This window comes from Diachasmimorpha longicaudata, chromosome 9 (assembly GCF_034640455.1).
Source record: "Diachasmimorpha longicaudata isolate KC_UGA_2023 chromosome 9, iyDiaLong2, whole genome shotgun sequence".
Taxonomy (NCBI): domain Eukaryota; kingdom Metazoa; phylum Arthropoda; class Insecta; order Hymenoptera; family Braconidae; genus Diachasmimorpha; species Diachasmimorpha longicaudata.
Window position 1 is genome coordinate 7,145,116 of NC_087233.1, and position 26,709 is coordinate 7,171,824.

The following is a 26,709-nucleotide window of genomic DNA, read 5'->3' on the forward strand; positions in this document are numbered from 1 at the left end:
TCGTGATGCCGCCGCAAAGGAGACCTTCGACCCCAAAATTGGCCCATTGGCCTGGGCATGACAGGTGCCTGGGGTCACATATGCAAAGTTCTCAAAGTAAATATGACCGTAACGTGAAAATCCAGACCGGAAATAATAAGGCCAACACTGCGGTACACATGTGCACGTGATGAATTACAGGAGGTCATGGATCTTGACTTTCTGACGAGTCATTAGTTGAATGTGGCACTTGCTCGCACATGGTAAACTTTCCCAGTGATTTGCCGACAATAAGGACATATTGCCTGATTTCCTCTCGGGTTAATTAACCTGATGTAATTCAAACTTCTGATGATTGTCCCAAGTTTCGAATCGGTGATCGATAATTGGTCACAGTTGGGGGATTGTTTGCGGGATTTCGCTATTGAATTGATGGGGAATGGTCGTGCGTTGGAGAAGTTTGAAAATAAATAGTTGTTTTCACTTTGTTATTGATTTTGTCACATCTCGACACAATACTCCTTTTATCTTTACACTTCATCCGACACCTCCTTGAGAAAAAAAACCATAAATGTATCCCCAAGCGGGAATTTCTCTCCCGGACAATGTTCCAATTTGCCCGAAAGATGATATAGGATCAATACCATGCACCCACCCCCCGTTACATAGTTTTCCCCCGATTCTCGTGCCTTTACACATCCCCCGGGGCGCATGCAAACAACAGACATATGTTTCGGATACCCATCCGTTGCCCTCATTATGATTTCTGACTCATTACGTGTAATGAGGGAATTTAGGAAGTCCTCACGCATCGGCCCACCTCAACACCATCGTCTGTTTTCCCGATGGGGCTCGAAGTTTATACAAAACTTGATTCCACCGGGAGCTGGTCGCGTCGTCCTCACGTTTTCGCCAATTGTTTAATTATTTGAGATCCAGACAGGCGAATGTCACTGAATATATCCGTAAATATAATGGATTTCATTTCTAAAAATTCTCAAACTCATTTTCCAGTTTCGCAAAAATTTTTATACCTGTCCAATATCGACATTCAAATTCAGACCTGCAAATTGAATAATAAAACCGTCAACTGCGGCTCAAATAAAACCTTTAATGTTCCACTACAAAACGAGAAAACTATTTCAGGGGAGGAAGAATTGCCCACTCACATAAACTCACATAAAACAATCATTTATCGGCAACAGAATTATTCTAAAGTCCGAAATTTCCGATTTCAAAAAATTAAATGCTGATGGAAAATGCAAAACAGTCACTATCGTTTGGTAATGCAGTCACCATAGCATGACAAACAATCCCTGAAATACCGTTCTACGTCAATTTCGAATGGCGACAGTACACAATTGCCGTGTGAGTCCACCAGTCGTGCAACTGCATGCGAAATTTGCAAGTAAATAGCAATTAATCAGTGTCCGTACGAATCGTCTGCACCATTAATTTGTCATTTCGTATCTGTCAATGATTTTGTATTCTAACCAGGATATCCCCTTCATGCAAAGCCAGTTGTATAAATAATGTTGCGGTCTTGAAAATGGGCATTTAAATTGAAAAATAAAATCAAATGGTTAAATAATTAACTGACTCATCAATGAAGAGAGTTAATGGAATTTCATTCAACTCTGTCGTTAAAGATTTTCATCCCATTTCACTCGACATTTTTCCTCCGATAATCGGTAATTAACATCATGCAGTTAATCTTCGTGATTCGTTACAAGATGAAGATACCACGGTATCAACGAGTTTAAAATGGATATTCCGGATTAATCAATTATCGATTACATCAAAGAACTGTTGAATCCACTTTTACGACGAGTTCAGCTATCGTTAAACCGATCTTGATTAAAGTTCTCGTGAAATATATTATCATGCTTGACAGCATAACTTTTCCAGGTTATTAAAATTGATTTAGCACTTGAGGACGAATACGGGGAGGGATGGGGGCGTTTGGGAGGGCTGTTGAGAGGCCTTCCGGATTGAATTAACTTCCCTTCTTCATTCGTCCGTACATTTCCCCTGGTTTTTTAGAATGGATCTTCCATCATTCATTGATTTCTCGTGAAAGGAAGGGGACGAATGCGGAGTGGGTTGATTCGATTTATCAGGAGGTAATATATTTAGATAGCAGCGGAAGGGAGAAAATAGAGAATTAAATCAACGCAGGAGAAGGGGCTTTCGGGAATTTACGCCAAGTTTTTTTTCTCGTAGCGCGAGTTCTAGTGAATTCGCTGGGGAATTTCGCCAATTTTTTTTATATTAAACGTAATTTTTTCAAGGTATCTTATGTATATGTTATGTACTTTGTGGGTATTTTTGGGGATGAAGAAATTTTTCGAGATTTCATGAAGACGTTGGGAAGTAATGGAAGGCCATGCGCACTGAGACGCGATGAAATGAAGAAGAAGAGCACTTGCCGAAAACGTATATCACTTATAACTCGAAGCACTGAGTCATTTGTACGACTGTCTCACCAAGTTACTGGTGTATATATGTACATACGTCTCAGGATGATCTTATATATTGTGGCTGAGGGAGTGTGTTCTTCCAGTGCATTTTATTTCTATTCTCCACGCGCGAATGGTTTTCCTACCAACGAGCTGAAGAATGTGAGAAATAGGGGAACGTGAGGTATCGTGAATTGAGGAAACTCGAGATAGATGAAATAAAAAAGTTCTCCGTATGGCTCCGTATGGAGGAATCGGCCAAATACTTCAGACGCGTCGTTCGCCCGTGTTTTCACTGTGCGAGTTCATGAAAGACGAGTGGTGCTAAAGTTCGCTCGAGCATTTCCGAAATTCTCGATCGTATCCAGAAAGTATCTGAAGAATTGTGTACTTGTGAGTATAAGTGAGAATGATAAGTTTAGAGGGAGAATCTCAAGTTGAGAATGGGTAATATGAGGGGGGGATAAATCCAAGCGGTTGAAAAAATTTGTGGAATTTTATTGAACGCCTGGATTTTTTTTCATTGAATCGTTGTAAATTAATCACTGCAAATGTTTTTAAACTAAATTTGAAAAAATTGGAATAATTATTTTGTTGCAAAACCCTTGAATTTCCTTGGAAATTCTGCGCCCCCTAAAAAATATTACCGACAATGAAAAAATATCTGGCCTTTGGTGGCGTGCGATAAAAAGTGAACTGGATGACTCATAATTCTGATTTATAATGATAATCATATTTCCGGTCCCCTCGGTGTGTTTTCCCGGCGATACCTCCGGTCGAATGGAATTCCCAAAATTGAATGTGAACTGGGTGCGGAGTCAGCGCTAAAATACTCTATCCAATGGGAACCGCTAGATGTCCTCCACCCTTAACCCTGTATATCGCCCCACCATCTCTCCGAGTTTAAGTGAGCGAAATGTAATTTCATGGTGAGAACATTTTCCCTTTGAATTCATTATTAACGGTGCAATTTATCATAGTGAGGCATTAACGTGCTCCACTCTTTGTCACGTTTTCCACGAAAATCCAATGGCCTTTACACGCTCAAAGGACAAATGAGTTATTGAACAAAATGACCCCTACCCCTCTCGCCATCTCCCCCCACTCTGATGACGTGAATTAAAATTTTACGGAATTATGCATTAACATGATGCTGAATACCATCAACGATAATCCATTTGAGGAAAAATTTGAAATGCAAAATTTTGGAGGGAAAAAGACTGTTGGTAATTTTTTTTTTTTTTCGATTCTCGTCGATCGATCATTCGATTATTCTGTTCCATTGTATAATCCATTCTGAGAGATACAGTTGCTGGATGGGATTAGATGGTTTTGCCTTGGGTGGATGGTGCTATTTTGCATAAACACGCGGTGGTATTTTGGGACATTCGAATTCAGAATATACAAACGGGCGGATCGCGAAACTGATTATTGGAATCAACTTAATGCCAGTTGGGAATGTTGATTGTCATTCAATGGATTCAATTATGCCATGAAATGGCATCGGTGAATTTTCCCAATCGTTTATGACCATGGCATAAAATATTTCTTGTCTTCAGCTGGAAATTTCCGAGTCTTATGTCGTTTATTTATTCAATTTAATAAATATTTTATGACGGCACGTTCTCACCCAAAATAGGACGTCACTTGGGGTGTGCGCAATTCCCCAATTCCACAATTTCAATTCCATAAATGCGATATCTTCAACAACGATCTTCTTATGAAGAAGAAAGCCATTGCCATTTACGATAAGTAGCGCACACGACGAATACTCCGGCATCCGAGGATTGTCATATATTCTGGAATAGAAATACTCGCTGTGGTGTCACGTTTAATCCTGATTTCGAGGTCTGTAAATAATAGCCATTTCTATTCCAATCACCGGAGGGCACTTTACCAAATTGATAGTGGATTTTTTTCCGGAGGTTGGGTATTTTTTCCAGTTAAACCAGTTGCCTCCCCTCCCCCCCTGGATTTTTACAAAAGCCCTGTTCGATCGGTCAATGCATTTGGTGATTAAATGTAAAAGTGGCGGAATATGTTCAAGGATTGGGGGTTGAAAAATTGCCACGTGCGATTCGCTCCAGCTAATCGTATAGATTCTGATTTCACTCGAAATTTCGACATCGATTTCCACTCGGAAAAATCGGTTAGACGAAAAAAATGGAATTTCATTCATCAAATGAAATTCAAGAATAAATTCCTTGTAATTTTTCAGTGAATTATCTAGATTTTTTAGTAAAATTTCGGCGTACATGAACAATTGCGTTACGATGAAATAGTGCAGAAGGGTCTCGTATGACATTAAGAGGTACAAATTAATGCGAAATACTTGGGTATGTAAATACCCGACCCGAGGGTTGTGGTTGGGGAGCCGTTGAGTGTATCAGCCTTATTTTCTTCTACCCTCTGTGTGGTCACGTCCGGTGTCGTTTGTAGAATTTCTAACGAGACCGGAGAGAATGCAAGCACAAACGAGGTATTTTTTTTTCGTTTCGTTTTGTTGCCTGTGCCAGTCCTCTGATCTACTGTATATTATATGGGGAGTGAATGAACTACTGGGTATCTGGATCTACCTGGGATGATGGGAAAAAAGTGAGAATCGAAATTCGTTACGAAATGGAAAAAGGAAATGAAGAGTTCGGCAGAATATATTCGATCTACTCCTAGGGCTGACCCTATTCTGCAAAAGTTGCTTGTAAATAATATTTGGAAGGGTTCAGTTGCCAAAAGGGAGTTCAGTTGAATTGAAAAAATTATGGAATTTTCCATTTCACTGGAAATTTCAGGAAACTTTTCGTATATGTTTCAGGCACCACCCCCTTGTCCTACTATCACTGCAAAAGCACATAGACAAAAGTTTTTGTAAGAATCCCCTGTGCAGTTATCAGGCTCCAATAACTCTTAAGAGGATTGAATTCACTAGGGGATGTATATCTATCTAGGAACCTGTAGCTTCCCGTGAGTACATGTCACATAGGAAATTGTACAGCCAGCATTTCTCACCCTCGTTGACACGGATATTTGAGTGCTTAAGCGGAATTAATTCGAAGGAAGAAAGTTTGTAATACCCGGGAGGGTAAGCGAATCGTCGTTTCGATTATGCGATCGTGACGCAATGGACGAGAGAATTGAGAAACACAAATTTATTTGGAGTAACAGGAAGTTGGGTAAAGTGGAGTTTATGCAATCGTCAAAGGCTTCAGTTAATTATGAGGGAGAAAAAAAAATAGGGGTAAATAAAATCCATAGACAATTTGATGGTTCGATAGAAATTTGAGGGAGTTCATTACAACTGGTGGTTTAATGGACGTTTTCAGCGGTATATTCTTTGATGTATGAGATTATTAAAGAATGGGGGCAAAGTGGGCATTCCCCTGATGAGATAAAAGGAAAATGAGAACTCCAAGGAGCTCGGAAAAGTCTGAGAATCATTTTTGTTTAATCAGAACTCAGTTCTGTCTGGTAGAATGTAGATTTGCTCAATCCTCCTTCTCCAACTTAAATTACCTAGTTAATTAATGCGATAATGAATTGAAGAAGATCCCGAGGACTTCTGCACAGAGAAATTTTGTAAGAAAGTGGGATTTATGATTTCATTGTTCTATTTCCAAATGAAATGAGATTGGCGATTCAATTATTTGAGTAAACCTGATTGAATAACTAATTGTTAATTCCTAATGATGACTCTTGATAATCATTTATGTGCTTTTGAATATTTTAAACTGTTTTCAAAATTATTGAGAGATGAAAATAAAATTTCTCAGGTCTGCATATGCAAACCCAATAATTCCGCGTATTCCATTTGTGGATGGGAGTCCCCTTCGCTAATAGCACTTTGCCGATGAGAGAAAAAATTGCCCTGCAGTGCTCAAAACTTTAATACAGTTCTCGTGACAGGGTGAAAGGAATTGTTGGAATGCCAAAAAAATAGTAACTAAAAATAAATATCAGAAAAATCGACGGGTGTGTTGGAGGGATTTTTTTTCAATTTTTTTGCCGAAACACTGTCATGATTTTGGTATATGGGGGTGAAAACAATATACCATAGACTCGGCTTCTCTATTGAAGGCTCACGCAAGGGGCGGCTGGTCGGGGGCGAATGTAAATTGGAAAACCGCAGGGACAATTGACGGTCTAAATATATCATGTCAATTTTTTTCTACGAAATTCATTCCTCGCTTTGGAATTGTTTCTCCCAGGAAGAGCATTTAATTTTTCAATTTAACCATTCCTTACAATAATTTGGAGAGCCCCATAATTTCCCGAAATTCTCCCTGCAAAATTAAAAAAAATCCCAACCCTGTCCGTAAATTTTTCGAGACTCAAGGTTTAAAATTACCCCTCGTCTTCCCAATTAAAAATCCTCCCCTCCACTGATTACCTGACTCGTTCGGTAATTTTTCTCCCCCTATTCCCACAATTTATCGTCAACGGTTGTCTCCCTGCCCGAGAGAAATTACCTCCAGTGCCTACTTAACCGCTGTTGTACAATAACTAATAGGTCCTTCCGCCGTTTGAAGTCCCGAAAGACGGAAGCGGTTGTGGATCGCAAGGATGGGAAGGGAAAGCGTCAGTTTGTCTGACAACCGGTAATTGGTCTGAGGGGCTATCCAAAGTCAAATTGAATTTTCCATCTCACGACCACAAGCCGTACATTTAATACCAACCGGTTGTAATTGCATACTAGTATAACAACGTGAATTGCCTCAGCCACAAGCCTCCAACGGTAAAGGATATCGTCTCACACTCAACCGCAGACGCGTGAACCACATGCGGAATGTGAAATAATTTTCCTCTGGTTTCACGATCGAATGCACATTCCTCAGATGCCAAAGATGAACTTCCACGGTGGAGGCGATCGATGTAATGCCTTCGGTCGCCTAGAACGCGAGTATTATTTGATACATGATCGCATTGAATCGTGTCTCAGGAGATCCGGTGACTGGTACATGTCAAATGTCAATAGTGCGATGATGAAGTCAGTCGTGAGATCGAAGGGAAATATTCAGTGATAATCACGTGATAATACCGGAAGTAAAAAAATTATCATTCATCAACTGTCCGTAATTTTCCTGGAAGTGAATGGAGAGTAATAAATTTTTTTTGTCTCAACTCATTCGGATTAATTTTAATTATTCCTCAACGTTAATGAATAATTCTGGTGCGGAGAAATGTGAGATCCTCACACTCGTCACGAGGAAAATGTGGATTTGGTAGATATTGAATGACCGGTAACAGGCGCCCTGGAGCCCTTTCTACATACCGTGTAACAAATGTTCGGCGCTTTGTGATTTACGCTTTGTTCTCAGGCTACATCCCTCTACCCTCTACCCCTGGAAAAGCCGAAATGCTCGAGTGGAATGAGAAGCAACGGCGGAGCCCCAGATAGAGAGCAGAGGGAGAATCTCCATGGATCCGCTCTGTCGACGATAATCGCGCTTGTTCGGGATCTGGAATTTCTCGGCAACTGGTCAGGACCATTGGACTACCCCACTCTCACCCTTCCAAAAGTTTCTGAACGCGCGAGTTAGGCCCCCAGGACTTGGCCATACTCCTACCAAAGGACAATAGAACGCCAATACGATCCGATCGTATAATGCAAGAGAGGCATTGGGGATGATGGGACTGTACGAGTGTCATGTTACGGTGGGAAAAGGGGGTGGAGTTTCGTTTGATACTGGATAACCTATCGACCTCGGGTATAACCGTGGGGATTACAAAGCTCACCATCGAGTGTTTTCCTTTTTTAAACCTCATGTTGGAGGGGGATTATTGGATCTACACGGAGGAGGAAAATACGGTGCATTGTTGGACAAATATCATCAACTGTTCGACAGTACGCGAATGGAAAAATTCAGAGAAAATTACTGATAGCGAAATGAAATTCTGCGAATTCAATACTCGTCCCTGGAAATCGCGGAGTAAATTTTTTTTTTCCGGTTTTCTAGCAATCAAAAATGGCGCATTCCAATTTTTTTAATATCTTTGATATTAGTTGATGCACAGAGATAAATGTTCAGTGAAAATGACATGTCTTCCTTGTAAATTGAAAGCGATGTGCGGGTATTGGACATTTTACGGAACTATCACGGAATTTTTTCTGAACGTTCCATAATTTTTCTTTGAATTTCCACCTCGATTACGTTATAATATAAATAAAACTGAACGAAACCGGTGATATTCACCCCTCCCCCCTCGCAACAGTAAATATTATGAAGACATGTTGAGCGTGCAATATCAAAAAAAAAAAAAACTATATACAGTAGCGGAATTGACCGACAAGGGTATAACTTTGCCAATTTAAAACCGTCGCTGGTTTTTCCTCGTTATAACTTCAATCCTGTTATTTTTTCCTCCCCCTTTTCGTTTCCTTTTTTCTTTTCTCCTTTGCATTGCACACCAGTCTGGGTTAAGCTTGAGAGTGACGTTGACGTTGACGATGAGGGTACGGGGGGTTGAGGGAGGTAGGAGAGGCCGCCTGAAAAGTTGGCTGGAGTGATATCGCGATACCATACCCAGAGTGTACGTTGGCAAGCCAGAAACACGGAAAGTAACTTAAAAACTCGTCATGCGGGCGATTATGAAATTTTTCCCGACGGCTTTGACTGACTTTTTTCTCAACATCCACTCCTACGTCAGAGGGGAATGTAACCGTGTGCTCAAATGAACTGGCTCGGGGAGTTGTGTAATTTTTTGGAATGTATATAGTTCGAGATCAAGGACGAAAGGGAGGGGATGAAGTACAGGGAGAGAAATGTTTAATAAAAACGAAGTGATATTCAAAAAAAAAAAAAAAAATAGTCAGATATTTAAACTTTCCCGAGGTCAGGAAAAATTCCATATTATTTCTGTCATTTTTCCGTAACAACAGTTTTAGAATTATTCTCCTCAGTTCCTAAATAAAATGACCAGAAACGAGACTCGTTTATGGATTACGCGAATGGTTAAGTAATTTTTAGTAAATATTTTTCTCTCTGTAGACTCTACCCCTCGGTACCTCTTGATCCTCTCATTATGTTCAACATTTTCACTGAAACCAGATTGTGTTGCATGCAATTGCACCATCCGGCCAGTTCATTTAACGCTAATGTAAGTATGTACGATCTTAGAGGGAGTTGGTGAAATGCTTTAGGGCGCGCTTACACTATCCTCCGAGTCCGTAACTACTTGAATATCCTTTCTTATTGCCCTTCGGACTAACTCTCAACCCGATGAACTTTCTCGTTACACAATTTCTACTTAGCTCACACCCGAATTTAAACGAAAAGATATTCTCACAAAATCCTCTACAAAGAGCGGGGGGGAGAGGGGGTGTATTCTCCAGGCGCTGGGGGGTAGTATTTTTCAGGATACAACTGGGGATTTGGAAGAGTAAAATCCGGTGGACGAGTCGGCAAGACACGTCTCAAAAAAGGGAACGAATAAATATACTTTAGGGGTAAATCTAGACTTTCTCCAAAAATATTAATAGACTATTCATTTAATATAATTAAATTTCTCCCTAAACAAAGAAGGGATAATTATTTTTCTCAAACCCATGCACTTTAATTAATTTTCTACGATACGCTCGTGACATTAGTCCTTTGTTTCCCTCAGTCCATCATCAAAAGAGCATTCAAAGCTGCCCAGAAAAGGGGGATGTAAGTGCCTCGCACTGACGACGCACCCTCCCTCCCCCCAGAGCTCCAGCAAAGGGTTTTCATGTCTGACAGAATATACTCAGCAACTTTCATTCATTTAAATTATGTTCATTCCGACTGGCAGGCGAATGGTCTCACTTCACCTCACCCACAGCTGAGTTGAGGCGCCAATTAAGCTCCTGTGGGGCTTCTCACTACAGGTTTTTGCCAAGAGCGGAGGCTTACAATTCGTTGGAATTGCCCCGATTAATTCAATTTTCTTCCGTGTTGGTTCGTCACTCGCTCCCGTCCCTCTTTCCACCCCCATCGCCTGGTGAACGGTGGAGGCATCAAAATAGCACCTGCCTGTTTTAAGCGCTTGCACACCCTCATCCCCCTTGTCCCAGTGTACCAGGAGGGCGAGCGTTAGTGTTTCGTTCGGGTTGAATTTAAAATTGAAATTCAATTAAAAGCAGCCCCGCGGCACTCGTTATCATTTGAATATTTCAAAAAGAATGCGAGAGTATGAGGTAACGCATTTTTTACTCAACCGTGGGGGAGATATTTTTAATAGAAACTGGTAAATTTTTTCTGAGAAAGGAATCTAATTTTTTTTTTATCAGACCGTTAATTAAACATTGGAAAATCATTCTTGTTATTGAATTTTTTAAAAAGATTATATATATAATTTTTTTTTAATTAACCAAATGATTCAGCAAAAATTAATTGAAGAAAAATCCCATTGAATTTCATGAAATATGTTATACCCCAGAAATATTAAAATATTTATTTATGAGAAAAATAAGAACAATCTTGAGAAAATCCGACTTCCGGAAGATGTAGTTTAAATTACGGAGCAGAGTCATGTCCAGGGAGGAGATGAGGGCAAACATTCTGACACCGGGGGCCGATCTCTGGGTGCGTTAAGTGTCGGACACATGGTCTAGGGTGGCAAGGGGAGTTGGGATATTAGGAGTAACGGTTTGCAGTCTCACCTATCTTATTATCTATCAGCTATTCCCTGTAATTCTATTTTACTCGGGCCACTACCGGGGCTTTGGGAGGGTGGACAAGGGTCTGGGATCGAGAGAAATTTGTAGCTGTTAGTTTCTTTCAGGGGAGGCGTGACCCTTCGACCATGATCTTTGGTGTCTCACTGACAGACAATTTATAACCTTGACTTGTTTTTTTTTCGCTCAATTTCGCAAGGACTTTTCACCTTCTTCATTTATATTGTATTACATTTTATTTTTCTTCGCGATTCCTTCAACTCATTGGAAAGCTCAGCGGCCCTACAACCCCGTGGACGCCCCGTGTCGTGTATCGTGGGACGAGAGAGAACCCTGCAATATCCCAATTTGTACCTCAATGTCCATGAACATAACGAATGGAGTCAGAAAGATTTTTTGCGGTGAACAGCTCGTTATCTCCCCTTTGAAATATTACTATTCGTATTTGAGCCACGTGTACACTGTGAAAAAGAGTGGAAAAAAGAAGGTAAAAAGCTTAAAACCCGGACCATCCAGACCGAAAATTACAATGCCCATGGCATGCACACCAACCGGGAGGGAAAACTCGATTTTTTCATTCACTCGGTAGATTACGAGTTACCGTTAATCCTTCCACGAGTTATAGCCAACTTCAACATCCTGAGAAGGGGGTAAATTCTTGTTGAAATTTCCGGGAGATGTGAAATTCACCGGCGAATGTGGTTTATATATCTGAATTTGGAGCTGGATTTTCCAGGAAAAACCAGCCCGGATTGACATAAGAACGGTGAAGTGGGAGCTGGGGAATGGGAAAATTCAAGGAAATACTCGCACTGATAGCGGAAATTCGTTCAATGTTGCCGAATAAATGCAGTTAAATTTTTTCTTCCCGATTGTAAAATTTCTGGAAAATTTCACAGTCCGAGAAAAAAAATTGCGTTCTATAAAATTCCTTTCCGTTAACCGAAAGTCTGAAGTCCCCCTGACTTCTAAAGTATTTTCCAACTGCTTGAACAAACAAAACTTCCATTCACCCGATGGAAAAGCCAACACCCATTATATCGGCCTGAATCCCAGACGGGAAAGCCCTGATTTCCTCGGATCTTGCAATTATCATATAAATAACTATGTTATGTCACTGTTAGGCGATAGTAATGTTCTCTAATAATGGACAGTAATTACGAGGAGTATTAAACACGAATGACCGGGTCGTCAGTTTCCTTCCGATACGAGCGTATTCGAAGCGCCAATGGTTATCAAATTTCACCTTGATATCAATCTACATTGCCATATTACACGATGATATTGCGAAAAGCATCATGAATACGTATTCAATATAATGAGCCACGTTATGGGGATGAAACGGACGCTTTGATGCCCGGAAATACGAACTCGGTTGTTGTAAAGAGGTGAGTATCCACAGAGATAGCGAAAAACATCGAGTACTTTGCGTGGGAATGAGGAACGTAATGTGCATGCTTTTTACGTAGCCAAGTTTTAGAGAAGGATATTAATTCCATCCTATTTTTTTCGTCCTCATCCGTCAAAAAATTGTGGAAGAAAAAAACGAGAATTTTTTCTGGGAAAATTCCAGTCAAAATGAGCATGAGCTTTTCCAAGTTTTCCTTGAATTTAACAAACTAATTAATCATCAAAGACAAGAGTTCATTTTTAAGTTCCTTCCATTTAAAATGAAATGAAAAATTAATATGAATGAGTTGATCCTGTTAATGTCCGACTCACTCATCAAGCAGTTCAACTAAACGTCCTTACAAATCATGGAAAATGTATGAAGCCCTTGTGAAGTTTTCCTTGGAGGATAGTTCAAGTATTCCAAAGCAAACCATATCGGCCAGGTAATATCGGCCGATAAATTGAATCAGCTGAGATAATCCAGATTGAGTTCAGGAGTATGAAGCCATAGGACCAACACCCTCGGCATCATAATGGAGCCTGGATATACCAGCTAAGGTTGGATGTATCTTCTCGTATATTCTCCAGGGGTGATTCCCGCTGATGCACTTACTCTAACACCAGTGACCCGTGGGTTTGGTTTCCGAAGTTCATGGAACGCCATCCCACCTCGTCCTCACCACTGCCATCGCCATGGCTAAAATCCCCGTGGAGTGTGTGCTAGGCGGCTTCGGGGGAGTTTCTCTTGATATTACCTGGTCGAAGAGGATAAGCCAGACATAGTGTAAGTAATATCCAAGAGATTTCAGGTTAAAAGGCCCTAACATCGATCCATGGTCCTTCGTACTCCTGGTGGACAGTTAACAATTGCTCTCATCCGTCAAATCCACTGAGGGATTTTATAAAAATAAAAATTCCAGTAAAATACTAGAAAATGTCTTCGATATTAACTCGCTACAACATGTGTTCACAGACTATCTCATCAGAGTGGATATGCATGAGGAGTTTTCCATGCCCCGGAAAAGCGTCCTCCCACGAAAAACGTTGATTAAAATTTCCCGAGCCAAGCGCACTGCGGTATGCACGTATATTCCACCGAGTCCCGAGCTAATTTGTTTAACAAAACCTCCCCTTTAATTTTTACCAACCGGTACAAGGGTTCGAGTCAAAAAACCACCCGCAAAGAAATCATCACGATGAATAAAATGAATAAAACTTCATTCACGTATGGCGCCCGATGGCTTCACCATCGTTAATTAAGTTTTCGGATGCTCGGTACATAGTTGGCACACTGAATCATAATTGTTTGCCCATCCACTTGATATAAACACTATCCGTAATTGCGAGTATACCTACACATGCTGTTTGAATCTATCAGAATTGTTGTACAACCAACAGCCGCACGTAAACCGCCCCCGTAACTAACTTGCACTAATAACTATATCCATTGGGACACAGCGGTTGTAAATATAACGAATGTAGTGCGAGCCACGTTCGGTAATACATTTATCCGACATAGTACTGTAATGCAATCGTTTCCCGATACATGGAAAGAGAAATCAAAATTTTTCCGAAGAAAATCCGGAAAAAAAAATCTAGTTCACGAAATCTTTCTGATCAGCAATCGATAATGTAGTCTACAAACGGAAAATTCCCCCGAAAAACGGTGTCTACTGACTTTGATAGGCAGGGGCCAGTTGTAAGTCCCAATTGTCTCAGATGAGGCGAAATTTCCACGATTTCCGGGGAATTTTCCAGGCACTGGAATTTTCCCATTTTTTCCCCTCCACAACAAACACTCAATTGATTTGTTTTCATTGGACAGACTGGAGTCAATAGCTGAGATACCAATGGCGTAATTATCCCTTGTTGTTATTCTAGGTGCGTAATTAACCCCGTGGGCTGTCTCTAATTAAGTGCAATCAGGCATACCATTCCACAGCAACGATGAATGTTGGATTATGGTTGTATGAATGAGAGTGGAGAAAATGCGACTGGGAAAATTCACTGGCTATGCGTACTCTATTCCCTTTCTCTCCCATTACTCTTTCGTTTTCAAACAGCCAAAAGGGGATGAAAGGGTGGAATAGTGAAATAGCTAGGGATGCGCACGCTCCAATGCAGACACCGTTCACTGAATGCAGGAATTATGGAGTGGGTTCCGATGGTCGTTAACTCGTGCGCATATAACTAACAGCTATATCTTTGGTCTATACTCTCACCTCTGTCACGCTTCGATTCAGCTTGCATCCATCGTGCCAAGATTTATCGGTTTCTACCGTGTTTTGTTGTTAATTATTGAGCGGCTGTGATTCACAGGCGGTGCAGACGACTTTAATGGGAAAACAAGGGTGAATCGATCTTTTTTTTTCTCGAATTTTTTTGATGGGGGCTTTTTCGGTGCATAAAAGAGTTGGAATTCCTGGAGATATTTTGCACGTATCAATCCCTCAATATCCACAAAATTCAATCGCAAACATCACAGTGACAAAATTGCAGAATTGATGACATGTCGAAGACATCTGGAAGCGAATAGCGCTTTCCGCCTTCGTCGTGAATTCAAGTTCAGATCGTATGGAATTAACAGGAATACGGGGATAAGTGGTTGGTGCACAAGTGCAGGCGATGGGGGAATAGTGCTGGGTTATATTGACTGAGTCCAAGCTTGTTTAATGCCTCTACGTGATCCTGAGTTCGCCTGTTAGATTATCCAGAGGGAGAGGGACGAGTGGGATTACACTGGAGAAGAAATTACCCTCAGCCAAAATATCTACAAGAAGTTTTTTGTTCAGCCATTGCGGTCATCTGTCCCCTAACATTCTAATAGTCATTTAGCCCTTATGATCATTATAGGGAATCGTAAGTTCCAAAAAAATAAACGTTTATACCTATTTATTCCTGATATCTCCTTTTCACTGTTCTTTTCCCGATTTAATTAGGAAATTTGATGAGTTGAGATTAACAGCTTCGAGACTGAAATAATTTTAAAAAATTCCAAGACAAATAAATCTCAAGCGACGAAGTAATCGCTTAATGGATTAGCCAGTTTTCAATGACTGCATTATAAGTATGAGAATAAAGAGAGGACGACCCTTTATCCGAGCTCAATGAGTAAATCGCGTATCATAAATCGTTCTGTTTGTCCCTCTCAGGTCCCACCGGATATTCCATCGAAGGAAATTTTCTTCTCCCCGAATTTGCGAGCGTAAGCAAGAGGTAAAGGACAAAAAGTGGTAGGAGAGGATAGAAAAAAAAAGGACAGGGGGAGAACAAGTGGAAAGAGAATGAGCGTTGTAGACGAGACCAGCCAAGCGGATTCGAATATTTTTCCACTGCGCCGAACGAAGAGTAATGAGAGGTCTCCCTCTCCTACTCCATTGTATACGGCCCTCTCCCTTACGCTCCAGTTTTCCGTTTCTCATCCTTTTTTTACAATATTTTTTTTTCCCCCCCTCATCTTTTTTGCCAAGACTGTGTACACAGCCCTGGAGAAGAGAGAGGCGACCAGAAAGAAGTGGGTGAAGCGGAAAAGTTGTTCAGATTTCGAATTTTCCAAGTCCAGTCAGATGTTATTCAAAGTGAAATGGCCCGCGATTGAAACGTTTTTCCTTCGACATTCGTTTCGTTCCTCATGGTATTTCCTTCGGCAAATTTTGGGGGAATTTATTTTACTAGAAATGACCTCGAACTTCGCAAACGATCTAATATTATCGGCTTTAAAAATTCTGTCGATTTTTTTTTGCGTAACCGAAGGTCTAGTTTTTACTCTGCAGAGAGATGTAGAGAAATGTTATAACACGAGGTATAAAATAAAATAATATACTATAAAGTATAAAGCAAAATAGTATAGTATAAAATTTCATGGTGGAATAGAAAAGCCTCAAAAAATCGTAACACAATTTTTTTTTCAAAGCGAATTTTACTGAAAAAGATCGCGTCCTTCCGAAGTACTGAGGAAATTCGTCTACGGTGATGGGGGATTGTGAGGCATTTGCCAGGGGGATGGGGATAATTTTCTTCTGTCGATAAATAGGTAATATTCACGATTTTGTGAGTGCGCGAATGGAGATGAAATGCATTGGATATTGTCGCGAGAGTAGTAAACCTTGCTATGCTATGAGCGTTCCCTAGCGCTAGCCTGCGGGCTTGAAGGTTTGATAAAGGGCGAGTTATTGGGTCGTTTTGCTGGAATTGCGCGGTATTTCGACTGGAGGATTGAGAGAAAAAGGGGAATGTTAGGTTTTGGATTTTAAGGGGAGACTAGGCGATTCCTATCAAAGTGCTATTGTATGTTTTAGTCGATGTAGTGACAGATAAAGTCTTTCAAATAAATATACAGTGAGAATCGGAAGTACTATCGTTATATTTTTTTAACGAATGGTTTGATCAATGTTTAATCATTACCCATTACTCATATTGATTGTTCGCCTAATTATACCTGTATTCATGCTGAATAAATATAGACCGGCAAATATGTAATGCCGATGGGGAAAACGATAGATTAAATCAACTCATTCCATTCAACATTACAAATGATATCAAAACACTGAGAATATTCGGAACGAAGATAAATGTAAGAGTATAAAATCGTCTGGCATCGCAAATAACTCGTTTCAGTACGACGGAGAGCTCACAGAAGTGAAAGGAAAAAAACGAATTTTCTGTCGCTGATTTCACAGAATTTATAGCTTCTATTATTAAAAAATATCTGAATATCATGAAATTGAATTGAAAGTCCAATAAAATCAATTGACAAATGAATTTCTAAATTAAAAATTAACTATCATTTGATAAATTGAATAAAATTATCCTTCATTTGTATTTCACACAGAAAAGTGTCTAAAAACCTTAATTAATGTATTAAAACATTATTGATAATGTCTCAGCTAATCAGTGACATGTTCCTGAAAATCAGAGCTTGTTTTCCCCCGTGTACCACTCGCAATGAGTTGTTAACGACCCTGTGAACTCCACTGGAATCACCGAGACTCCCCACCAGGATCAATTATTTTCACAGAAGTTCAGTATCTGGTACTTTTCAAATCGAGTACCCGGACATTTCGATACGACAAAGTTTGTCTCCAATGAATGTTCTCCCGGTTGACGAGCGCGGAAGTGGTCGAGAGGAGCTCATGTTTATCAGTTGTCCTGATAATTTACTCGCCGATAAACGAGTCTAATCAAATACCCCGACATACCTGAGAGAAGTGTCTCATTAACAGGCAGAAAAAAAATTAAAATGACTTCAATTAGATAAAGTTAAATAATGAATCGTAAAATTGTCTGGTAAAATTTAGTTATCAGCTCTAAAATGTTGCTTCTTTTCTATCGAATAGCCGACGGTAAAATGCGTCTGCAATGGCTGTCTCGGAAAAAAAAATACCACAAAGATAATAAAAATATAGACATGGAGTTGTTCACCAACACCACGAGAGTTTCGTGATGTTTGAAACCAGAGACAACTGAGAACAATGTGGGAGAGACCACGATGCGAGAGGTCACAGGGTGGCCCCCTCTCGACGAGTGAGATGAAACGAGAAAGTTTACTAAATTGCAGTATAGGTATATCCCTGTCACGTGGAGGAGGTATCACAGATTTCAGGGGAGTCAGTGGGGGGGTGTGGATGAGAGGGAGAAATAAGGGTGAACTCGCTCGTCCGAAACGATAAGAGTATAATGTGGCGTCGGGGACTACCAAGACTCGGAGTAACTTTTATCCACCTGCAATAACAGGTCTAGAACTCTTTCGCGGTTGCGTTTAAAGTGAAGGAAAGTGTCACGATATATTCCAGATGACGCCCCATGGATTTGTCTTATGGCCAGGGGGTGGGAGGAAGGGGAGGGGTATGAAGCACTTGCTGCTGACAGTGTTTCATTTCAATTTAACTCACATTTGTTACAACTCCAACAGCACATTTACAAGTTTAATAAATTGTTGTTATTGTTATTGCGAGGGGGATGGAGTTATGTGTTTGGGGAAAAAATGGGGTAGTTGAAGTAAATAATTTTTTTTAGTTTTGGGGGAGAATTAATCATTCTTCCGCGGATTTTTCATGAGACACACCGAATACCAAATCATCCCCATTAGCATATACATTTTTTTACGACAAGTTAAGATAATCTCATGAGATCGACAGGGTAGAATCCCCCTCCCGATCATCATCTTCCCGAGAATCTGATTCTGTAAGATATTGGAGAGTCTCGGATTCTCCGGAAGCAGAATGGCCCCTGATTTCTCGAAATATTATCCCGAGAACTGTTACGTATTCTTTTCAATTTCATCGTGTACGCGAAATAAGAATAGAAGAGAAAGGTTGCACTAGTGGAAAAAATATTCAATATCCCGAGGGGCCCTCAGAGCTGGCTCAGCCTCAGCGATGAATGCATTCGAGATGAAAATTCAACTTCTGAAATACTTGAGGCAAATCCTTGAACTAACTCGTCAGAGGATAAAGAAAAATCTTGGACAAACCCAGTTGGTATGCTTGAATCGCTAGCCAAGACGATTGGTTGGGTTATCCTGGTGGTTAGAGTACCGCATCTTGTGCTTTATATTGATCATAGCCAACGGATCGTATACATTGGCCGAGGAATGGGAGAGCTGGGACACACTTGGTAGACAGCATCATCGAAAGGAGATTGGAGTTGAGGTAAAGCGAACTGGATTGTCCTGACAAAACTTCCTTAATTATCCTCGGTGGTTTGGCAAATTATTCAGGATGGCTCCACGCGGTTTACCAGCGTGGTTGACGTTTGTGAGAACAAACAATTGGAGCAGTCTGGCCGGGAGGGGGGGGAGGCAACATTGGCCCAAGAATGGCACCGACTTTTTTAAGAACTTTCCAGTCATCGACACGCTCGGGTGATCCGTCCACAAGTTCATGGACCAGCGAAAACTTTGAATCTGGGAGGAAGACATATTTCTTTGGGGAGGAGTTTAACCCCCGAGTTGGGGAAAATATTTTCTGGAGTTGAAAAAAATTTTTCTTACGCGAAAAAAAATTATTTCGTGACTTTACCGACCAGTTGGTGAAATTCCCGAATTCATTCAATGTAAGAATAATTAAATATCGAAAATTGATTTCCCCCGAAGGGAAATCAATCGTCAAATAATATTTTCCGCCTTTGCATTTAACCCTGGAAAAGAAAATACCTCGTGACCCTGTAACGGTTTTCCCTATATTCCGAAAATTCCGAGGATTTCGCTGTTGGTGCAGTAACAGGCATAAAAGGAACGCTCAATTACACCCCCCAGGAAAGCCTCGCCTCGGCTGCCATGGAGTCGACCCCCTATAAAATGGCAAATCGTTCTAGCTAGTTTCCTTCTCAAGTGTACCACTTACTTTGACTCCGTAAGCTCTACAGCATCATTTAAACAGTAGCATACATGCTGCTACGAGCTCAACCCACTGCATCAGTGTGACATGTTCAACGAGCACTTCAGCCCGAAATACCGAAGACTAAGTGATATTTGCGGAAGAATCCTGAAATTCTGTTTTACCATCCTGCAAATGGAATTCAGGTGCATCAAGCACGCACATGCGACAGCGAATGGAGACTCTGTTTTAGTTTCTCCTGTCTCGTCTAGAAAATTATCTGCCCTTTAAATTTACTCCCGAAATATCAATAAGACTTTTTCTTTTAATCAAAAGAGGTCAATCCAGAAGATGAAATAAACGCGACAGTTATTTTCAGGCATGTCAATAGCTTGGAAGAAGACTTTTCTACGCACCCAACTGCCTTTTCCATCAAGTGGAATGCCATCTGACGAAAAGCGCAGTCTCACTTCTTTGGTGTATGTTGTCTGACGATATCTATGCAACTCTGCATTTTCTGTAAACGAGAGAAAAGATCGAGAACGATGGGATGTCATTGAAAGTCTTGTCAAAGACGTCTGAGAAGGGATTGTAAACTGGCGAGGATGAAACAAGCCCTTGAGCTAGACATACCATTGGTATATATGTCAGGTAAGGATATATATATATATATCTGTATATATTGGAGTAGATCGAATGTAGATGGGTTGAAACAAGGCACTGAAGAATACTGAACAATTTCTATCTCTTCACGTTTGTCCAATGATGTTATGATATCTCTCGTAGTTTATTAGAATAAAAGAGAAGTCTTGAAGAACGCTCCAGTGCAAGATACACTTCGTGCCATATTTTTGATATGTAAGCGAAGGGTATCTCATGCTCTTTGTTTCAGACAGATCTTTGAAGGGAAAATTTCACTTGGAAATTTTCATGGAAAGAAGACTGATGTGATTTAGTCAGGATCACAAAGGATTCATTTGGACGTCAATTTTATAATTCTTTGAGTGGCGGTAGCTCTTGGGAGCTGATGAAATTGAATAATTTAACGATGTTGAAGTCCGTTTATATCTTTCGAATAAACAAACGTAATTAGCTCAGAGTTCAGTCTTTAATTATTATTTCCTTTCATGATCAGCTGTCGGTTAGAAATTTAATTTTCCCAAAGCAATTAGACCTGGACATGTCAACAATTCACTCCCAGAAGTAATGAAATATCACTCATTAACTGAACGTGACAGACTCAAAGCCCATTGTCTGTAATAACAGTCTCTTCATCTCGGAAAATTCAAGGTTTTCAGGGATCTAAATCAGTTTGTCGGGCTTACTATTTGGCCCACTAGGATAGTTACGGTTAGTTTGCGGTGGACGTTTGTGGGCACGAATTCGAGAATGGTCAAGCGCGCGGTATACACACGTGGCAAGGATTCAGAATGAGTAAATGCAAGGGGTAGTACAGGCATTTCTCTTCCTCTCTCTCATCCAGGTTGAAAACTTTCTCCTGACCATAGTCCTGGCATAGTCCACATGCATCGTCTGGTTTCGTTTCGCTGAACTCCTATGTACTTGAAAGGGGAAAGAGGCTCGCTATGTGCAGACGCTTATATCTACGTACTACCAATATACGTGACGTTGTTACCGTGACAAAGGCACCATTGTGTTACCAGAAATTGGTGTAATTTTTGGATGGTGAATGAAGCTATTTTCCTCATGTCGAAGGAAGTAGTTTCTTTTGTCAGTGAAAGCATTCATTAATCAATTCAACTCTTGGTTTTCTTATCGACAAAACATACCCTCAAGAAATTTAATGGATCCGTAAACGATTGATGAGTTTAATTTTCAATTTCAAAACGCACAAACTTTGAACGAGATTTACTCGTTTAATAAGAGTGAGTGATGGATCTTACCTTGTTTTATTTCAAATCCTTGGAGGGCCTCCGGTTGTTTTTTTTCGCAGATGTATCATCTCCTGGTGAAATCTGAAATGAAAGAAAAAAAAATGCCGGTCATGTTTGATGTTTCACAGGGCGTGTCATTCATCATTCAGAATGTTATTGTACCGTCGATTTCATTCACACTGACATCTAGAGATTTGACGGGAAGGTGATCTTTTCAGGGGAATAAAGGATGATTGTGAAGCAAGATGGCTGGGGAATAACGATGGTGGAGATACGAGAAAACGGGTAGTCGTGATGGAACGACCGGAAAAGGGAGAAACACCGATGGGGAACTACATTGTCACTCAGCTGGAGAATAACTGGACACAACAGGAAAATTGTAGTTTTTTTTCCTGTCTATTTTTGTTTTAATTGATTGAGTAATGTCAAAAAATAAATTTGATTTTATTTCAGAGGAAATCAATCAATGTCAATGGACTCCTGATGTTATTGTGATTGTTACACGAATTCCCAGGCTATTGTATTGTTTATGGCGGTATTTTTTAAATATATTTCTTCATATAAAAGACCAAAGAATAATTATTTACTGGCCTGAAGAATAATGGCCTCCTTGAAGTGAAAAAAAACATATGTTTCTTGATGGAACGACGTAAAAAGCAAGAAACTCCCACACATGCGCCCCCACTCTGACTGGTTTCAAGAATAACGGGGTACAACAGGAAAACGATAGATCTTAAATAAAAATAAGGAGAAATATTGTGCTTTTTTGGTGCGATAAGAGGAGCGGTATTCCTCGTCGTTGGTAGCACCATCGTGAAGGATGTCTGCCATTTATTCTCGTCACGTTGTTGGTGTGAGAAATAAAAAGTAAAAAAAAAAACAGAAGAAGGAAGGAAAATGCAGTTGGTGAAGGGAGGGGTGGGGCGGGGCAGAATGGTGAGGAGGGAAAGGGGGAGTAAAAAGAGAGTAAGGTCTCGTGTAATCCTTTGCTATCTTGGTGCATTCCACTGGATGCCGAAGAGGGATGAAACGTGGTGAGTGACGGCAAGGGAGAGGTACCACCCCAGAACAAGGAGGGTCTATGTCCTCAGGACTTGGGTCATATCGATTTTATTTCACTCGGGAGTCGCGTGCGCGCGAGAGTTGGGAGATCTCGACGTGCTGTTTCCACTTCCTCACTAACGGCAACACGAATGAGGGTGAATGACGGAGACACTGAAAATGGGTGGAAACAGGGAATTGAGGGGTAGGGTAGGAAATTCTGAAAGTGACTGGAGCTCTGCAGTAGTCATGGGTGACACTGGTCAGCCCTGGGGTTCACTCTCTCACCACGTCGGCACATGTCCAACTTCCCTCGAGTGTCCACCCGGTCTACTCAAAACTTGGACGTGCGTTTGTTGAGTTGCTCTCGAGGGTCAAAATGGCGCCAGTGAGGAGGGAAATATTTCAGCCAAGTTCCTAGGGCTGACTAGCACCCTTTCATTTCCACTTCGATGGGAGGCTTTGGACTACAGTGTCGATTCAATTCAACGATGATTGGGATTTTCTGATAAAAATGGCGAGGGCTTTATCAGACCTTTGCAACGTGCACGACTGATCATTGTGAAGGGAGTCAGACACTCCGGGCGTCTACCGAGATATTGAACTAGGATTTTTTTCTTTTTTTTAATCACAGGAATCAAACCTCCAGGATTTATTGATTTATCTTCGGATAAATATAAATATTCACTCTGAATTTCACGTGAACGATCGGGAAATTCTTTTAAAATTCTCAGAGTCCCTGAAATAGTCCAGGGAATTTCCAGATTTTTTTTCTAATTTTCAACAATTCAAAAATATTCAAATGTTGATTTTTTACAAAATTTATTGCTATGTAAAATCGTCAGTCTCCTATATCAAATGTTATCTAAGTGACTTGATAATACTGTTCCATTCCCTGGAAAGTATCAGTGCCCAGAAGTAGCGGATGATGCTCCTCATAATAACTGTTATTTCGAGTTTATCCCAACAGGGAACGAAACGAAAGGAGTTGGGCTCACGTACAAACCACCCACTATTGGGCTCTATTACTATTATTAGCTCAACTGTACAAACACACTGGTATGATTCTGGTTCAAGAATACGGTGAATTCTACCTCGAAAACCCCCTACCCCCTCCCTTTGGTTCCACACCCCGCTATCATTCTACATTTGCCACCGTTTTATCCCACGGTGTTATCGGGGCGGGTCCCAACGTAAACGACCCGTTTCGCGATAACGCAACCAGTGAAGCGGTCCAGTTTATAGTCCCTTGGGTAAATTTATTTCTGCTTTTCGAGTACTTTGTTTTCTGTATTCTCACCTTCATACATCTTTGACTGGAGAGAAGTTTTTAAAAATTGTTAAATAAATCAGATAATTGTAAAATTAACTTCCCTTTTATATCTTTTCACTTTAAAATATGAGTTGCAACGTCAACGAATAATTTAAAAAAATTATAATTAATTGAAATGTGTGATAATTCAATAAATTTTCGTGAAATTGAAAATAACAATAATGAATTGTGGATAAATAAATGTAGTATTCTTCATTGGCTCTGACCTCATTAATGTACCTCCCATTGATAATACGATCAAAAATTTACCGCGAAATAATATTTTCAAGCACAATTGCCACTGTGTTATGGGAATTCGCATGAGTTGTGGGTGAAGAGGTGTATAACTAATGGCATTTTAATTTAACCCCACGGTCCACTACGAATTATTATTCTCCGCTCGGATGATTCTAATTACCATGCATTTTCACAGATCGCTGTGGTCCCGGACGCGAGCCCTCTCTCGGTGGCAGTGTATGAAACGGTCCATTGAATTGAGAACGAAAAAAAAATATATATATCTGAAATGGAGAGGTAGAGTATTATGAAAGCTGCGCGATGACTGAGGGAGAAATTTATTCATCAATGCCATGGATTTTATTACGGAAATACGAAAGTAGGGCTATTTGGGCGCATGGAAATATTGATAACCAACTGCTGATAGCGTTGGATCGATGTATTTGTGGATCATTTGCAGATCATTTTAATGAGGTTCAACCCCATTGGTGGGGTAAAGAGAATATAAAAAATTCAGTTTTGAAATTTGTTGTTCAGTTGTGGTACTGAATTACTGGGTGGGAAATGACGTGCGCATTTATCTATCATCAACTGAGAACCGGAAACCATTATGTCAGGCATAAAATACGGTTTTTTTCCTAAACAACGTTTAAGTAAATCGTAAAAGACGTTTTTATTGGAATCATAATTTACGATTTTTTAAGCGTGAAATAAGACAGTGATATGTAAGACATTTTGCGTTGGAGTAATTTACGTTTTATGTTTTTTTAAAAATATTGAGCAATTATTTACGTTCCCGGGGAAATTTTCTCATGAAATGTAGGTTAAATTTTATGGTTCAGACATAAATTATCGTGCGTTTACAAGTTTAGGAATTTAACCAGCACAAATTTTTATAAAGTTCTCCGAACGTACACCTCAAGTGCAAATTGCAAATGAATTTCAGCAGAAACTGTGGGATAAAAAAAAAAGTAAAAGGGCCCAGACAGAAATAAGAGGTTGGGGTGTGCTGACTCAACTACATCCCCCTGGCCTCTAGCCATCATCGGATAATTATTTTCTACGTTGTCGACCGAATGGCTGAAAAGTTTTCATGGCGGGCAATCCGACACGAGACTGGACCAAAAACCGAGGCTCCAGGAGAAGAGGATAGGGGAATGTAACGTGTAGCGTTATGTATACTCCCCCAGCTTGTCTAGCAGTGCTTTTATGTGAGGGTATATGCTCGCAGAGAGTTGGTTAACAAAAAAAAAAAATAAAAATGGGAATGAAAGAGTATACGAGTGCCCAGACTAGCCGGTAACACACGCCCCTCTTGACGATACGAAAACGTCAGCCATTTACATACGACGTAACTCATTGTACTGGATATGTATTCAGCTTTCAGTGTACTTTCCTGTGGGAGAGGCCCTCGAAAGAATATATCTAAGGGATGAGGAGGAAAAGAGGATGCCCTTGTCTGCACCGACGGATTTCTGGACGAAAGACGAATATAATACGGGTATGAGTGCCCTTGTGAACTTGATGAAATTGAAAATTATGAGTGCTTTTGTGATAAAGTACAAGAAATTGTACATAAAAATTATATTTATTCATTTATATATCAATCTATCAATTTATTTATTCAATAAATAATTTCACTTTACGATCTAATATTTTTTTATGTTTAAATCTTTGTCGTGTGTTCGTTTTACCAAAAATTCAATGCACTTAATCTTTTTAAATTGGTAATTTAATTACAAAGTGTAGAATAAAAAGAGGGGGATGTAGGTCAGATTATAAAGTGCGTTTGGCTATCGGGCAAACAGTTTGCAACACTAATATTGACATAATGGTAGAGCACTAGAGTTTCGATGGGGGATGGGTTTTTGTTGGATTATCTATAGGTTCCACAACGTTTGCTCTTTGTCTTAACCCATGGTGTACCACATCCTCGGGGGCTGCAAGCGCTTATCAAACTCAACCGGAAAAAGCCCTCACCTTGCTTAATGAAGCATCACTCGGCACCTCCGCAGGGCAGGCCTTGTGCTCTGGGAGGTCCAGGAGCCGAGGAGAATGTCGGAATTGACTTTAGGGAATTCCTGGAGCCCCTGAAAAATCGGAAATTCCCTCACGAGTTGGATGCCGTTGGATTTATGGCGTTATCTAGATTATTTTTCGAGATATCTTCGAAAAACCAAGTGATCCCAAATCCGGAGTCTGGGCTTAATGAAGCAAGAAGAAGGGGAAATTTACACACTGGAGTTCATACTGAAGCCCATGGGGATCCTGTTTTCATTCATGTGAAAGAGGGGAGACACGAGGAAGGATCAAAATTCCGTACTAAATTCTCCGGCTTCTGGCCCTGTTGTTTTCAACCCAAGACACAATGGGATCAGTTGACACGGAGTATGTAACTTTGGTGTAATTACCATGTCATTAAATCATATGAGATGTTAATTAACGT

The 26,709-nt window shown here is 40.3% G+C and overlaps 1 protein-coding gene across 3 annotated transcripts in view; it reads right to left on the reverse strand.

Annotated features, from left to right (window-relative positions):
• The window catches only part of LOC135166254 (TWiK family of potassium channels protein 9-like), a 127,985-nt gene that overhangs the window by 40,272 nt on the left and 61,004 nt on the right, over positions 1 to 26,709 (reverse strand). For all 3 annotated transcript variants that reach the window (XM_064128341.1, XM_064128342.1, XM_064128343.1), the window contains exon 2: positions 21,683 to 21,754. The gene's annotated coding sequence lies outside the window, so the exon portion shown is untranslated. The remainder of the gene's footprint in view (positions 1 to 21,682; positions 21,755 to 26,709) is intronic.